General features: G+C 43.7%; 1 non-coding gene across 1 annotated transcript; it reads right to left on the bottom strand.

Moving 5' to 3' along the window:
* Positions 1 to 15,923: 15,923 nt before the first annotated feature.
* Positions 15,924 to 16,030, bottom strand: LOC118486189. The gene has a single exon (XR_004878044.1). It is a non-coding gene; the product is annotated as a small nucleolar RNA R71 (small nucleolar RNA).
* Between the last annotated feature and the right edge of the window lie 1,781 nt (positions 16,031 to 17,811).

Genomic DNA, 17,811 nt, shown 5'->3' with positions numbered 1-17,811 from the left:
TGGCAATGTCAACACTGGGGCATTGCTCAACTTCTTCTTCAAAATGTCGAAGGATTCCTGCTGCTTAGGGCCCCAATCGAACTTAATCTTCTTACAAGTCAACGAGGTTAGGGGCGCAGCAATCCTGGAAAAGTTCTCGATAAATCGCCTATAGTATCCTGCTAATCCAAGGAAACTGCGAATCTCGGTAGGAGTCTTCGGCTCCTGCCAATTCATGACTGCTTCTACTTTAGCGGGATCTACTTGGATACCACGCTCACTTACCACATGTCCAAGGAATTGGACTTCTCGAAGCCAAAACTCACACTTCGAAAATTTGGCATAAAGTTTCTCCTGATGCAGAAGTTTGAGAATACAACGAAGGTGTTTCTCATGATCAGCTTGGTTCTTCGAGTAGATAAGGATGTCGTCAATAAAGACGATGACGAATTTATCCAAATAAGGCTTGCAGACCCGATTCATGAGATCCATGAATGCGGCTGGTGCGTTAGTGAGCCCAAACGGCATCACTAGGAACTCATAATGTCCATAACGAGTCCTAAATGCTGTCTTGTGCACATCTTCATCCTTGACCTTCAACTGATGGTAGCCTGACCTCAAATCGATCTTGGAGAAATAGCTTGCTCCTTGCAACTGATCGAACAGATCGTCGATCCTGGGCAATGGATACCTATTCTTGATAGTGACTTTATTAAGCTCACGGTAATCGATACACAGACGCATCGATCCATCCTTCTTTCTAACGAACAAGATTGGCGCTCCCCAAGGAGACGAGCTAGGTCTAATAAAACCCTTAGCTAACAGATCATCCAACTGCGTCCTCAACTCCTTCATCTCCGTTGGTGCCAATCTATATGGTGCTCTTGCTACAGGCGCTACACCTGGAATGATGTCTATTCGAAACTCCACTTGTCTATCCGGTGGCAAACCGGGTAGTTCTTCAGGGAATACCTCAGGGTATTCAGAGATGACAGGGATGTCTTCGATCTTCGGCTTCGGTTCATCAATAGTAACTTGTGCCATATAAACGACACATCCCTTCTGCAGGCATCTGGATGCCTTGAGCATGGACACTTGCTCAGGCAATCCATGCTAAGTATCTCCTTGGATAGTAAGTGACTCACCAGACGGAGTCTTCACTATCACCTGCTTTCTGTTGCACAGAATCTGGGCTTGGTTACGCGATAACCAATCCATGCCTATCACTATATCAAATCCAGCTAGCTTAAAGGGAAGCAAGGATAATGGGAAAGAATGATTCCTAATGGATATAACACATCCATCTAGAACAGTCGAGGCGGTTTCTATGGTTCCATCGGCTAATTCCACCTCATACTTCACACTTAAGGTTTTAATAGGTAGGTTTAACAATTTACAGAACTTATCATCTACAAATGACTTATCAGCTCCTGAATCAAATAGAACTCTAGCAAAAACATCATTTACAAGAAAAGTACCTGTAATGACGTTGTCATCTAGAACTGCTTCCTTAGCGTCCATTCTGAAGACTCTCGCATTGGTCTTCTTTCCATCATCAGCTTTCTTAGCATTCTTTGGGCAATTTGGCCGGATGTGCCCTTTCTCGTTGCAACCATAACAAGTTGCATCCTTAAGTCTCTTACAATCTAATGCCTTATGATCCGGGGACTTACAAATCCCACATAATTTCTGCTGAGATTGGGATCTAGACTCCTGCCTGCATCTCCCAAAATGATGCTTCCTACAAACCTTGCACCTGGGTTTCTCACCCGACTGATGATCTCCCTTCTTGAATCCCGACCCTTTCCTGTGGTCGTTGTTCCCTCGGTGTCTTTTCTCCGATCTTCGTGAGGTGTCATCCTCACGTTTCCTCTTGTTTTCCTCCGAGCTCTTAAGAGCTCTCAACCGGACTACATCCTGGGTGAGTGAGAGAGATAGATCAGCTACTGATCTGAATGTCGTAGGCCTCGATGCCTTAACGCTCGCCTTGATCTCTGGTGCCAAACCCCCAATAAAACGGGCGATCCTTCGCGGCTCTGGGGTCACTAGGTATGGCACTAATCGAGATAGAGTGTTGAAGGTAGTAAGGTATGCCTGACAGTCGAGGTTCTTCATCACCAGGGATACGAAATCCGACTCAATTCTTTCGACTTCGTGTTGAGGGCAGAAATTTTCTTTGATCAGGGCTACAAACTGATCCCATGTCATACCGTAGAGTGTGGCCTTACCGGCAGCTTGTAGAAGAGATTTCCACCATGCTAGCGCATCCCCCTTGAATGTCTGGGATACGTACTTCACTACGTCCCGATCAGCACATCCGCTGATATCAACAACCGTATCCATCTCATCTAACCACGTCATGCAATCGACTGCTCCCTTTTCCCCAGTGAAATCTCTGGGTTTGCATGAGACGAAATATTTATACGTACAGGACTTACTGTGCGTATCATGCTTCTGCTTTATTTCTTGTTTTGGGACACTGCTGTGGTTGGAGGAATGATTATCCTCATCATCCTTCTTTGGCTCATTTTTCTTAGAAGGCGGCTTACTATGAGCCTCCGAATGAGTCTTGGGCTTGACATGCGATACAGTTCGGGTCCTACTCCGAGTCCCGCTCGATTCTCTGAATTGCCTATCAATAGCTTTGGCAACAACATTCTCTACCAGTACTTGCAGTTCCGCACCAGTTACGTGAATTTTTGTGTTATCTGGGTGTTCCCCAGAACGACTGTTTGTTTCTTCCGATTTTGCCATGTAGCTTTAAGCTACATAAAAGTAAGGACAAGGTCTTTTTAGAAACCTAACAGTATTATCGTTCTTGACGATTTATTAACCATGGTATTAATAACCATAATAGTTAATTTATTTAATTTCATTCAGCACTTTTAATAGCAACTATATCATAGAATGAAATATATATATTGGCACAATAGGCCTAGTCACTTCGGACAACTTCTAAATTTTAAATTTAGAGTTTTATAGGATTAAATTTGTATAATTAAACAAATAATCCTCTGCTTGGCAGGGAGTTATAAACCACAACTGCCTTTTTGTTTTATTTGACATTAGTCATAACCCGTAGGCATCAAGTCATAATCAGACTTGTATACAGATATAATCTGTAGATAATTTATTAAAAGGGTGACATGTGTGATTTTACAGATCATGCTAGTCAAGAATGTTAACATGTTTACAGATGTTAACAGAGATTTGAATCTTTTTACCCAGGTTTTACCATATTGGTCAGGCCTTTTAATAAGACATTCAAGCTAGGTTTTACCTTCTTAAGATCCTTGTTAAAATGGTAAATCAAATAATAATTGATATTTTTCATTTATTTGTATATTATGTTCATGCACATAGATAAAATGAAAACTTAAATTAACCATTTTAAATAAAGTAGACTAGTACAACTTTGCCCTAAACGGGACTTTTGCTTAAATAGCATGCCCACGCAGGGGCTAAACCAAATAACAAACAACAAACAAACAAAACAAACCCACGCAGGGGTTAAACAGAAACCACATACCCACGCAGGGGTAGAACAAGAGAAATATACCCACGCAGGGGTAGAGTACATGAATAAATGTCCTCGCAGGGACATGAGTAAATGAGCTAACAAACAAAGGATCTAATAATCCTTCTTACCCTTACCCTTGATCAAGTCAACCATCTTCTTAAACATTCCGCGGTTGCGTCGGCGATCTTCTCGCATTTCCTGACGCAACTCACGTCGCACGTCGTTTATCCCCTGAAGGATTTCTTGGACTTGCGGTGGCGACATCATCGGCGCCGGCGGCGGTGGCTGATACTGCTGTGGCTGTGGAGGCTGCGGCTGCTGGTATCCCTGCGGTGGGAATCCAAAAGTAGATTGCCCCGTCGCCCAAGTGCCTCCAAAAGGACCTTCAGGTGGGAGTGAGCTGTAGTTTGAAGCTATCCAGTAGGGATCTCCCGTATAATCATAACCCGGAGGGTATATCTGCTCGAATGGGTTGAATGGTGCTGAGCTAGCATAAGCCGGGATTGGCTCTCCAAAGTTCTGCGGCGGCAGTGGCGCGATCGGTGCAGAAGTAACCTCTGAGACGGGATGCGGAGATTCTCCCATCTCTGACTCCTCGTGAAGAGGTGAATATCGGCTGCTACCAACATGCGGAGGGGTGCCAATGCGAATCCCTCCTCGTGTAGACATACAGGCGTTCCTCCTTCGCCTCTGAGGCAGAGGAGGCAAAACCGGAGGTGGTGGCGGTGGCGGAGTTACCACGTCGCGCCAGAAACCCTCAGAAAGGTCCTGCTGCTGCTGAGGTTGCTGCTGAAGCTGCTGCTGCTGGGAGTGATGCTGTGAGTGCACGGGAGAGCTGTGGTAGGACTGGTGCATGGGAGAGTTATGGTAGCTAGGGGTATAAACCCAGTCGTGCTGCTTAAACCTCTCCTCGTAACTGTCAACACCATTGTAAGGTGATCCCCTGAACGATGACCCATCAGATATCTCAATGGGGTGGTTTGGTGTGCCGGACGGTGGCATGGAGGGATCGGTGTCCTCATCGACCTCCATCTCATTGCCACCCGAGAAGTGGTCTTCAGGTCCAAGTGGGTTATGACCCACTGGTTCTTCCAAATAGGCATCAGGGTTGTACAGGCCCTGATAGACGGGTGCTGGGTAGTGGTAAGGCGACTGGTGTAGAGGAATGTAGGATCCGTGGGAATTGTGGGGCTCATTTTCAGAGTGAGGCCCAAAAGAGTGGGGTAGTGAAGGTGAGGTGCTCAGGGATGCCGAGTGCCTGGCGGGTTCAGCGAACGATCTCCAAAGATCTCGGGCATCAGTGTTATGGGATGCCGATGGGGTTCGCCTATGCGAAGGCCCTGCTTCGTGGTCATGGGAGGTTGCGAATCCTCCTCGTCCCCTTCCTCGTACGCGTGGCGGCATTTTGAAACTGTCAAAAATCAAACAAGGTGCACAACAAAATATATATAAGACAAAGTTAGAAAAATAAAGGTAAACGAAATTTTGAACATTTCCTAAGTTCTTTGTCTAGACTCGAAAATCGAGGAATGTGCAATTGTGTAACTGAGATTAAACACAAAAGACTAGTGTTTAATTCACTCAGCGTTGGCTCTGATACCAACCTGTCACACCCCGATCTCCACGTGTCACCGGTGGGCCCGGTGTGAGGTAAGGTGACGTAGTTGGCATCGTCATAGACAATCAACACAATAAAATAATGCACAGCGGAAGCAGAATAGATTCATTTCAACTTTAAATAAAATGTAATAATAATTATCACGAGTAGTTGAAACGGATCCACAGGCGGATCAAATAAAATAAGATAATTGATCAACAGTTTTATTGTCGTCCGAGCTTGCGAGACTATTGTGGACGCTCTAGGAGACAGCCAGCCTATTTCGTTTAGTACCTGCACTTAACCTTTTGGGAAAATACGTCAGTTTACACTGGTAAATACAAATTAACTGACTCATTTTTAAAATGATTGAAAATTGATTTAAATGCACATGGCATAAATATTTTTATTAACTTGGGATAATTATGCAATATAAACTTGTGAACGAATTACATGCTACTCGTGCGTTCGGTAGCCCGGGATCTTGTCCGGGTTAAAGATTAATTGACACACCACATTAATGAGTTATACATGACGAGTGTACGCCTACACCCCATGCTCAGGTCGTGGCCATCTCATAAGATGATGCCAAGGATATCCGGGACACGGTCATTAACCCCCCAAAGGCTTAAAGTAAAACAAGACTGTTTAAACGAGCCGATCAAATTATTCCATTTGCATACCCAGGGGTGCAAGATTTGTACGCTCGATCAAGCGGTATTCTATATACCGTACCCCAAGCCCGTATAGGGAAAATAAGTTAAAAAGTATTTACCTGAGTAAGTATGAATCACAATTGGTAAGTGTAGGTAGCTTTTACTGGGCCTCCTATTCCGGAACAAAGGTTTATAATAACCTATTAGATTCCTAACGGGTCTTTATTTAAGCCTAAGCTTAGACCGGTTAGTTTTAAGGACGATACGGTACAAGCGCACGATTAAGCGAAGACCGGATAGAATGTGATTTAGACCCGACAAGTTTGAATACTTGTATAATATGGGTATACTAAATACATTCTGGATTTTGAGATAAAAATGATAACGTTTGACCCGTTTCGGTCAATTTATGCAAACTAGTTACATAAACCGAACCGAACGCTAAAAGGGCGTTACGGGTAACCAAAAGAGTCATATGCAAGTTCCCTGAGATAATATGCTTTAAATATGATATAATATCAGTAAGTTATGTTCTATTATGCCCCGAATACATTTAAACTCAATTTATGCCTTATAAGGGCAATTTGGTCATTTAAAAATGTTATAAAAGAGTTAAATTGGAAATCTGAGTTACAGGTCTGATTTATACAGTAAATATACTTAATTTGACATATTATAACAGTAGGGTATGACCCATGTACAAAACTTATCATTTAAAATCAAACTATGCACCGTAGGGGTATTTTAGTAATTTCACAAGGGCTAAAAATGTCAAAACTGGAAATCTGGGTTCATAAACTTATACTTACTGTTATTTTATAAAAATATGCTAAATACATCGGTAGGTAAAATCCTTATATGTTTAATATGGGTATAATGCATACTATGCGTTAAAAACGCTTAAAAGTGCGATTTTGAGCCATTTCCGGGTTTTCAAAAGAAAGCTGAGATTTTTATATTTCCAGAATGCTCAAAATAATTTATTTAACAAATAAAATCAGTAGAAAAAGGTTTGGGGTCAAATGGATTTATAAAACTCATTTTATGGCTTAAACGGTCAAAACTGGTATTAACCGAATTAACTTAGCGACCTATGATACGATCAGTCAAAAATTAAATAAAAATCATCAAAAATCCCAAAATATTATATAACATCAGTGGGTAAAAAGTTTTATATCAAGAAGTGGCCTTAAATAGGTTATACGCTAAATGCGCCGTTTATTTAACATAAAGCTATAGTTTTACGATATTGGCCATAACTCAAAACTGGACCACCAACTGATCTCAAATTTTCGGTGCAAGTTTATAAATCAGAAATAAAGATTTCTACTCTTTCACTTTTCCAATAATCATGTTTTATATCAAAAAGGGAAAAATAGTCAACTTTAAGCATAAATCGGAAACATGCATATGAATCGGTTAAGCATAGACTCAAGTTGTAAAAATTCCAGAGAGTTACACTTAAATAAAAATGGTCAAAATAAACTCTAATACAGATCTCAAACATGCATGCACGGATCCGAATCGAGAGTCAACGAAAAAGTCGTTTTATAAGACTTTCGGTTCCGATCCGAGTTTATACTAAAGGTTGTCGAGTTGATTATGATAAAACACATTCTTATATTCATTATAAAGTTATTTTTGATGATCAAACTAATTGCATGTCATCTACATTACCATTTATGCTATTTTTCGCAAAAACACTTTCTGTTGACTTTTTAAGAATAACTTTGACTCGACAAAAAGCATGCTTAGAGTGGGAATCAGAGAATACCCTTTTGAGGGTCTGTTTCCCACATAAATACCAACTTATAAGTGGTTTCAATTTGAGAAATGACAGAGCCAAATTCGTTTAATCGAAAAGTCAAACTATATGAACAACGGATTGACTTTTGGCTAATAATCTATGCTAGAACGAATTAGAGAATGATATGAATGCTTACAAAGGTCCTAATGAAGCTTAGATAACACTTGGAGGTTGCCTTGTCGATCAGATTGCTCCTGGAATGCCTTGTGAGTTCTTGCAAGTTGCTTGAGTTCTTGGTGGTTACACAAGTCCTCAAAAAGTGGTGAATTTGATCTGATTTATGGAGGTTTCAGGAGTTGTGAGAGCATCACAGGTGTCCCAACATGCATGCCCCTCTATTGGTGAGTTTTGGAGGTGCTCATAGCTGTCCTCAACTCAAAAATTGGACCAGAATGCAAAAATTCGCGAATTCTGTTACTGGAAGGGGCACGCGGCCCGCTTAAGGCAGCCCAGGCGGGCCGCCTGGGGTCTGCAGGTCCCAAACTTTGTTTCAAAGTTGCAGTTTTGGTCCCTGCACTTTGGTTACGATGATTTGGCCATTTATCTTGACTCGTAAACCCCCAAACTTGGTTTTTAAGAACCTTGGGACATTTACCAACATGGTAATGTCCTCGGTTAACTTTGCGCTCACTCGAAAAGTCATGAAATTTGACGTTGACGCTTTTAACCCCTCAAGTACGGTTTTGGCCATAACTTTCTCATACGATAACGAAACTTCATGAAATTTTTACCACCTATTCTAGTGAGTATATTTTAGCATTACAAAGCTTCGGGTCTGCCAAAAGATCACTCAGTGGTATAAATTCAACATGTTGACACTTTTGGCCCCTGCAGTTTGTAATTCCTCACTTTCGTGCAATTTCCGCTTCGTATGATCCATGACCCATCCGTTTAAGGCTATAAACATTATGTAGGGTTATTATAGAGTCTATTTATCCATTGTTGACACTTTGGACCCTTACGTTCCATAGTTTTCACTGTTTGTCAACTTTAGTCCCTCTAAAGTATGTTTTCGCATATGCAAAGTCTATGACACGTGTCAATACATTATTGGACGTAATTTTTCGAGGTGTTACACATCTGGTGAGTACCTGAACCGCCAGCCTGCTGCCAACAGAACGGACCACTGTAAGCATAACCACTCTGCCCTCCCCACTGGTCATACCCCGGGTACTGACCATAAACATACGGGGTCTGCATCGCCTCCATAAACAGGTGGAGGTAATAGTCCTGCAAAGGGCTGTGGTATCGGAGCACCTACTGACATACCCGACATCATGTACCTGAGCATGTCGTCCTGTCGGTGGTGGCTCTGCATGGTCCACTGGTGGTCAACCCGCATCTTGCTCTCCATCTGATCAATCCTCTGCTGTGTGTAGTCAAAAGCAGTCTCAGGAGTGAACGGGTCGGGTCTCGGCGGTCTAACCGGCTGTGGTGGTGGGACCGCACGCCTCTCTCGGGGTACCGGCTGTCGTGGTGGAGGAGCACCAACCTCACAGTTCCACTCTGGCGGATCCGAGTGGGTAAGAATACCTACCAACTGAAGGTCCACAAAACCCCAACGAACTGTAGGCATACCCTCATTCATCTGATCAAGCTTGTACTTTGTGAGGGCCCGAATATTCTTCGCCAACCTAGCTATGTAAGGGCCCATATCCATAGCAGCCCTTTTACCTCCCCGACGAGGCCTATTGAATGACCACGCAAAGAAGCTACCCAAGTTCCAGTTCCGCTTCTCCACCATACACATCAAGGCGAAAATATCTAGCCAATTCGCCTTGTTTTCCCTCGACTTTCTCGCTACCACGGTCGTCGCTAACATATTTAAAATAAACCTGTAAATCGGATCACGAACCGATGTGATAAGGTTCGTGTGCGAGAACGACTGTGTCGAGATCGAATCCCAAAATTCACCCAATTCTGTCGGGCCTAAACTCTTCGGCCTAGCATGGTTAAACACACCCCGTAACCCATTAAAGAACTCTTCCGTCGCCATCTCTTCCGGCGAATACAAACCCAATGCCACTCCAAATTGAGGTATAGACATCTCATACAAATTTCGCCCCAAAGAAAATGATACCGCATTAGCTTCAGAAAATGCACCCTCTTTGTGACGGAAGGTACAATGAAATTCAATAGTAAGCTCGGTATATTGCGTGGTATCACACGCATCCATAGCCATCCGCAACCTTGGCCCTAACAATTCCGCGACCCGCTCACTTGCCCCCATACTCTCCAACCATTCCCAATCTTTAACCCTATGCTCCAGAGTTTGAGTTACCACATACTTTTTCATCTTAACCTGTTCTTCGGTGTCTTCTTCAAAATCTAACATCGGATGATCACTCAACTTGTCAAGCCGGGCGTACACTCTCCTATCATTCCCACGATACTTAATTCTTCTCTTCTTCGGGTTTGATGAAGAACCTGCACCTGACATGATCTGCAAGACAAGAAATATTTGACAAGAAAACAATGCAGATTATTAGTACCACAAGCTATTTTTGGTATTTTTAATTTTTTAAATTTTTTTTGTGTTTTTATATTTTTTTATGAAAGAAAAAGTAAAACAATAAAGAAATAGCCGTATAGCATTACGTTCGCGGCTAATTTCGAAAAAATGGGTTACCGTTTACAAAGGCGTAAGTTACACATCATTCTACCCGAATGGAGATTGAGTACGGGTAAAAAGTTGTGAACTTGTACATGCATATAAGTAAACCCGACACTAGACTCAAACTACTATCCTAAAAACACTTCTGAACTCACGACTCGAACGATCTACGACTCAATGTACACTATCTCCTCCCGGCACTTTAATTATCCTCAATTAAGCATAAGTGCCAAAATATCCCCACACTTGAGGCGAAAAGACGTGAGAGTTGGACAATTTAAACCTTGACATAACATTGATGGCAACAAAATTTGCTAAGCAAACTAATTTCATTTGCAAAAAATCAGTTCAAAAACTTATTTTTTATAGCAAAAATCCATAGTTTTTACCCAAACAAACCCGTAAAGCTTAAACATGATGCCTAGTAGTCCAAACATACCCCACAAGTGTCAAACAACCTCAAGCAAACCAACCCGAACCATCCGCAGACCCGATTTGTATGTAAACATCCAAACATTACCACCCACATACCACTAACATGACAAAAAGGAGCAAAAATTCTATCTTTAAAACCCTACAAAAACCCTAACACCAAGACAAGACTGACCCGTCACTAAAACACAGCAATAAAGCTACCTACTAGTGAGAAATTACAGAAAACATACCTTGGAATCGGATTGAACAAGAAAAATGAAGTCTTGAACTTTTTGCACACGAATTTGCCCAAAAACGTGAAAATGGGGTGAGAAATCGGATGAAATAGATGGCTAAGATTGTGGGGAACGTGATTGTGGTGATTTAGGAAGAAGAATGGAGTGATTTGGTGAAGAAACGAGTGAGTTATGGTTGTTTTTGTGAAAATCGCTGTTTAGGGTTTTGAAAAGGGGAAAAAGGGAATTGCAGCGAACAGGTTCAACTTTTAAACGATTTGAAAAGGTTCAGGGGGCGTCGCGTGACGCGGTGGGGGTCCATAAGGGCCTCGCGTTACGCGGCGGGTCAGAAGTTAATTTAATTTGGACCTTTACCCCTCGCGTGACGCGAAGGGGCTAGACGTCGCGCGAGGGTCCATTTTTGGCAGAATGTTTCGTCTGATTTCCAACTCCATGCCTTAGAAAAATTTCCACAAGTTTCCCAACCCATCCAAAACCCTCAAAAAAAGTTTCTAAGTGTCTAAAACACTTACCTGTGACCTCTTTTCTCGTGCCGTCTCCGTTCCGTAGTGATGATGAAACCTGCAAAATTCTCAACGACACAAAACACAAACCGAAAAACTACGGAAAAACACGTTAAAACACATAAAAACTCAAACGAAGACTATTATACAAACGATACAAAACGTACACTTGGGTGTTCACCCAAAACACTAATTGGCGGCTTTAGGTGGGATGTAAAGAGGGGTTACCTCCCTCTCATCCTTGTTTATCGCTCCTCCAAGGTAGTGCTTCAAACGATGGCCATTCACCTTCCAACTACGACCATCCCTTTCATCCATGATCTCCACCGCTCCATACGGAAACACGTAATGAACCATAAAAGGTCCCTACCACTTTGATTTCAACTTACCCGCAAAAAGCTTCAACCTTGAGTTGTAAAGAAGCACTTTGTCGCCTTTGCTAAACTCCTTCACATTCCGTAGCTTCCTATCATGTAGCAACTTTGTTTTCTCTTTAATTCCCAACGATCGAGCATACGCCGTATCTCGAAGCTCCTCAAGCTCATGAATTTGGAAGAAACGCTTCCGAGCGGCTTCGGTCATATCTAAATTGACGGTTTTCAAAGCCCAAAGCGCCCTATGCTCTAATTCGATGGGGAGATGACAAGCTTTCCCGTAAACGATCATGAAAGGTGTAGTTCCTAACGGGGTCTTGTAGGCGGTTCTAAACGCCCACAAAGCATCGTCTAGCTTGTCGGTCCAATCTTTTCTATTCTTACCAACGGTTTTCTCTAGGATTCGTTTAATACCGCGATTCGCATTCTCCACTTGTCCACTTGTTTGTGGATGATATGCGGTAGATAAACGATGAGTGACACCGTAGCGTGCAAGCAACTTCTCCATCAATGCATTGCAAAAGTGAGTGCCACGGTCACTAATTAAGGCTTTAGGAGTACCGAATCGTGAAAAGAGCTTTTTAAGGAAATTCAAAACAACTCGGGCTTCGTTTGTGGGAAGAGCTTGAGCCTCAACCCATTTGGAAACGTAATCGATGGCCACAAGTATGTAACGGTTTCCTTTGGAGTTTGGGAAGGGTCCCATGAAATCGATGCCCCAAACATCAAAAACCTCTACTACTTGTATTGGATTTTGAGGCATCTCATCTTTGGCGGAAATGTTTCCGGTTCGTTAACATGCATCACACATCTTCACGAACTCCTCGGCGTCTCTAAGAACGGTAGGCCAATAGAAACCACAATCAAATACCTTTTGGGCGGTGGCGTGGGCACCATGATGCCCTCCCGTAAGGCCTTCATGCACATGCTTGATAATGTTCCAACCCTCCTCTCTCGACACACAACGTCTAAGGACTCTATCTCCTCCTATCCTAAAAAGAAACGGATCATCCCAAACATATTTCCTCGCCTCACTAAACAATCTCTTCCTTTGTTGATGTGACATCCCTTTCACAACATTGCCACTAGAGAGATAATTTGCTAAATCGCAAAACCATGGCAATCCCTCTTTTTCGGCCTCAATAAACTCTATAGACTCGTGAGGGAACGTATCTCCAATCTCCTCCTCACGAATCTCTTCCCTCTTGGGATCCTCTAGCCTCGATAAGTGATCGGCCGCTACATTTTCGGCCCCTTTCTTGTCCCTAATCTCAATATCAAACTCACTAAGCAAAAGAATCCACCGAATGAGTCGGGGTTTAGTGTCCTTCTTTTGAAAGAGAAAACGTAAGGCGGAATGATCGGTGAAAACTATGGTCTTGGACAAAACGAGGTATGAGCGGAATTTATCAAAAGCGAAAACTACGGCTAAAAGCTCTTTCTCCGTGGTATTGTAGTTTTCTTGAGCATCATTGAGTGTTTTGCTTGCATAGTAGATGGGGTGGAAGTGCTTATCCTTTCTTTGTCCTAAAACCGCTCCAACGACATAGTCACTCGCATCGCACATGAGCTCAAAGGGCAAGCTCCAGTCGGGCGAGATAAGAATAGGTGCACTAACCAATTGTGCCTTCAAAAAGTTGATGGCCTTAAGACACTCCTCCTCAAAGACGAATGGAACATCTTTCTCTAGCAAGCGGGTAATGGGGCGGGTGATTTTCGAAAAATCCCTAATGAAGCGTCTATAGAAGCTCGCGTGCCCTAGAAAACTCCTAATCGACTTAACACTCGTGGGTGGAGGCAACCTACTAATGGTATCTATTTTCGCACGATCTACCTCTATACCCCCTCTTGAAATCTTATGCCCTAATACTATACCTTCTGTTACCATGAAGTGACACTTCTCCCAGTTTAGCATAAGCTTCGTGATATGTTCATAATTATACATATTTTACGTGTCGAATTCCCTACGTTTTGACGATTTTGAATGTGGTTTTCTCGCGATTTGGGTACTTAATCGTTCGAATTATGGATTTGCAGGAATTACTGACGAACCTGCTGATTTCGCGATGAAAACGGAAGGATTATGGTACAGCGAAAGTAACACGGAAAGACGTGTCGGAAATGTAAGGAAAAAGACAAAAATGGCTGTACAGGACCCTTTACGGACCGTAAGACCTGGTCTTTACGGTCCGCAAGGAGGAAGCGCGCGCCCAGTTTACCCTGATCCCTTACGGACCGCAAGAGGTCAGCCATACGGTCCGTAAGGGGATCGTATTTCGCAAAATTGTTATAAAACCATTGCAGCCGATTAGGGTTGAGATCATTCGCATACCAGACGGCATTGGAGCACATTGGGGCGATTTTGGAGCATATTGGAGCCGTGCAAAGGTGTTGGAAGCTTTCGGTTCGAGTTTGGAGCGTATTGGGTTCGCTTAACATTGGTTTTTCGGTTTCTTTTCGCTTTGAACTATGTTTCCAGTTGTTTTCAGACTTTGTTCAGTTGTTTTATCGAATATTATGAGTAGCTAAACTTCACAACTACCTAGGTTTTGATGAACTAGTTGATTGTAATGCGGTTGTGACTTGATTTCGGTTAATTGGTGTGATTTACATGATTTGACTTTGATTTTGATCTTGGTATTGCATGTTGGTGTATGTTAATTGATTTTTGGTTGATGAATTCAGCGGTTTAGGCACGAAGAAATTCCCCCTAGACTTAGAGTTTAATTTGAATCGTTAATCTTAGGGTTTTCGGTTTGGGTATTGTGTTGAGAAATTGACCAATTCAACTAATAATTAAAATTGATTTACTAAAACTTGCATCCTCATCTTTTGACTCGAAAGACGATAAAGGTGAGCTAGGTTATTAGCTAATCGTTGTTGGGTAGATTGGGTGACCGATAGCTCGGGCTTGTTTATTTCATCGCGTTTAGGGTTTCCTAGGATTTCAATGATCTAAGTTAGGTCTGCTTTGCGATTTTGGAATCCTCTCTCAACATCACTGTTTCCGAGGTCAAAGGGTTCTAATTTCGTAGGATTTGGTATCGATAGCTCGAGCCGGTCCGTTCTAGCACTTCACACTTAGTCCTGCTTTCTTACTTGGGACATCTCTAGCGGGGGGGTCAATTGAGGGAAATAGATATTTAACCATTGTCACTGTCACACTAGCATTGCATGATTCTAGGGATTCTTTGCCTAGGTAGCCTTTATCTCATATATATTTGATCACCATTCGCTCGCGTGCTTGTTTTGTCTGCCTGTGTCGTGTCTTGTGTTTGCTTTTAGTTATTAATTAATTATTAAAAACCATCTCAAAATCGAACTTAAAATGGACTATCTATTCGACAGAGGTTTATTATCTAGGGTTTGCATATAGTGTCCACGGATTGATATCCGGTCTTGCCATCTACACTACACTGCGACCGGTGCACTTGCCGATTGTGTGTGGTTTAGGTTGTGATTCCCTTTTAAAACTTGTTTGAATTTAATATACACATTTTCACACATCAAGTTTTTGGCGCCGTTGCCGGGGACACTGGCACTTTAGAGAACGACCCGAGTCGTCTATTTAGTTGTTTATTTGCTTTCATAGATTTTCATTGCCTTTAGGTGCCTTTTGCTTGCAATTTGTGCCTTTAGGGTTAGATTTTCTTTAGTACTTAGATTAGATTTCTTCTCATTGTATGCACCACACTCGTTCACAGGGGCCACCTTCGTTTGCTGCTTCGTCTGAGCCCGAGCGAGATTTCCACGAGCGCCTTCGCACTTTCCGAGCTAGTCAGGTACACACTTCATCTTCTACTTTCACTATGGGTGATGCCGATCCCCCTCCTAGGAGAGTCGTCGCTGACTACGCCAGGCCGAACGCGGCCAATGCTCGATCCAGTATCACCCGCCCTGCTATTGCCGTAAATAGCTGGCGGATTCCACCCCAGATCATCTCGATGGTTACGAACACCGTCCAGTTCCATGGGTTACCGTCCGAGGACCCAAATGTCCACATCTCTCGTTTTTCAGCTATCTGTGACACATTTCAGGAGCAAGGCGTTAGCGAGGACGCCTGCAAGTTACGTCTTTTCCCATTCTCACTCACTGATCGACCTCATGCTTGGTTAGAGTCTCTTCCTGCTGGATCCATTACTACCTGGGCTGGGATGCGAGAGAAATTCTTAGGCAAATATTTTCCTCCCTCTAAAACCGCTCGTCTGAGGAGCATGATTCAGGAGTTTCGCCAGAAGGAAGGAGAGTCATTTTACGAGACATGGGAGTGCTTCAAGGAGTTGTTGGTTAAGTGTCCACATCACGGGTTTGAGAGATGGGCGCTAGTTGAGAAATTCTACCATGGAGTGACGCCTGCTACCAGGAATATGCTGAACACTTCTGCTGGCGGCAATCTGATGACCGCCAAGACTCCAGATGAGTGTACCGAGATGTTTGAGGACATCGCGATGAGTAGCTATGAGTTCCCCGAGTCTAGAGATTCGTCTGCTGCACAGAGAGGCGTGCATAAGGTTGACACTACCACCTCTATGCAAGCCCAAATCGATGCCTTAAAGCAGCAGATGAAGGAGATGCAGGCGAAGAAAGAGCAGCTATGCAAGATATGCACAGGGAAGCATGACATAGTCGTGTGTCCTATTGCCCCTGAGGAGTCACCAGAGCAGGTGGAGTTCGTGGGAAATCGGAATCAAGGAAATTTCGGGGAGCGTTACAATTCGAACTGGAAGAACCACCCGAATTTCAGCTGGAAGAACAAAAAGCCACCGGGGTTTCAGCCACGTCAGAGCTTGTTTCAGGACGCAGGAGCAGGAGCAGGGGCGAGTTCGGGTACGAAAAACCCGACGATAGAGGAGATGCTGAGGCAAAACCAGGATACATTAGCTAAGCAGACGCAGTTGCTCACACAGTTTATCACGCGAGAGGATACTCGACATCAGGAGACACAGTCGAGGTTCATGGAGCACGAGACCTTCATGAAGAGTCAGAGCACTGCACTACAGAACCTGGAGAGGACAGTGGGTTCGCTGGCCGATCAGCTGAACCAGAGGCCTCAAGGTGGTCTCCCTAGTAGCACTGTTGGGAATCCGAACGCCACTGCGAAGGCTGTTACCACTAGGAGCGGACGAGGAGCTGTTGAGGTCGAGCCGGTAGTCGATGAGGACCCGGAGGTCGACGAGGAGATTGAGATGGAGACACCTGCTGGCAAAGTGCACCCTAGGCTGCGCCCAGCAAGTACAGCACAGTCCAGCGGGTCTCCAGGAGAGGAGAAGGAGTTAGAGAAGGAGCCGACGAGGGTGTACAAGCCGACACCCCCTTACCCTGGTAGGTTAATGAAGGGTAAGGACGCAGAGCAGTATGGTCGTTTCATGGAGATGTTGAAGAAGCTGCTTGTGAACATTCCGTTCGTCGAGGCTTTGGCGAAGATGCCAAAGTATGCGAAGTTTTTGAAGGATCTTCTTACGAATAAGAAGAAATTAGAGGATCTGTCGACTGTTACCCTGAGCGAGGAGTGTTCTGCTGTCTTGCAGAACAAGTTGCCGAAGAAAGTGTCTGATCCTGGTAGCTTTACCATCCCATGTCTGATTGGGAATCTTGCTGTCAGCAATGCGCTTGCTGACCTAGGTGCTAGCATAAATCTCATGCCCTATTCCATTTTCGCTAAGCTTGACCTAGGAGAGCCGTCCCCTACGCGCATGAGTATTCAGCTCGCCGATCAATCGGTGAAGTTTCCTAGGGGTATCGTGGAGAATATGCTAGTGAAGGTCGATAAATTCGTGTTCCCAGTTGATTTTGTCATCCTCGACATGGACGAGGACTCTGAGGTCCCACTGATTTTAGGTCGTCCATTCCTTGCCACGGCACGAGCACTCATTGACGTGCACGACGGCAAGTTGACTCTTCGAGTGGATGAGGATGAGGTCACATTCGACATTCAGCATTCTATGAGGCACACCCGTCAGCATGATGACACTCTATACTTTATTGATACTCTCATGTCACATGTGGGTGGCCTTCTCAGCGAGATTTGTGGGAGAGATGCGTCTGATACGCAGGAGGCGAGTATGGATGATCAGGGGAGTGAGGTCACTG

The sequence above is a fragment of the Helianthus annuus genome, chromosome 13 (assembly GCF_002127325.2).
Source record: "Helianthus annuus cultivar XRQ/B chromosome 13, HanXRQr2.0-SUNRISE, whole genome shotgun sequence".
NCBI classification, from domain to species: domain Eukaryota; kingdom Viridiplantae; phylum Streptophyta; class Magnoliopsida; order Asterales; family Asteraceae; genus Helianthus; species Helianthus annuus.
Note: the sequence above shows the minus strand (reverse complement) of the source record. Positions and strands in the feature narration are given on the sequence as shown.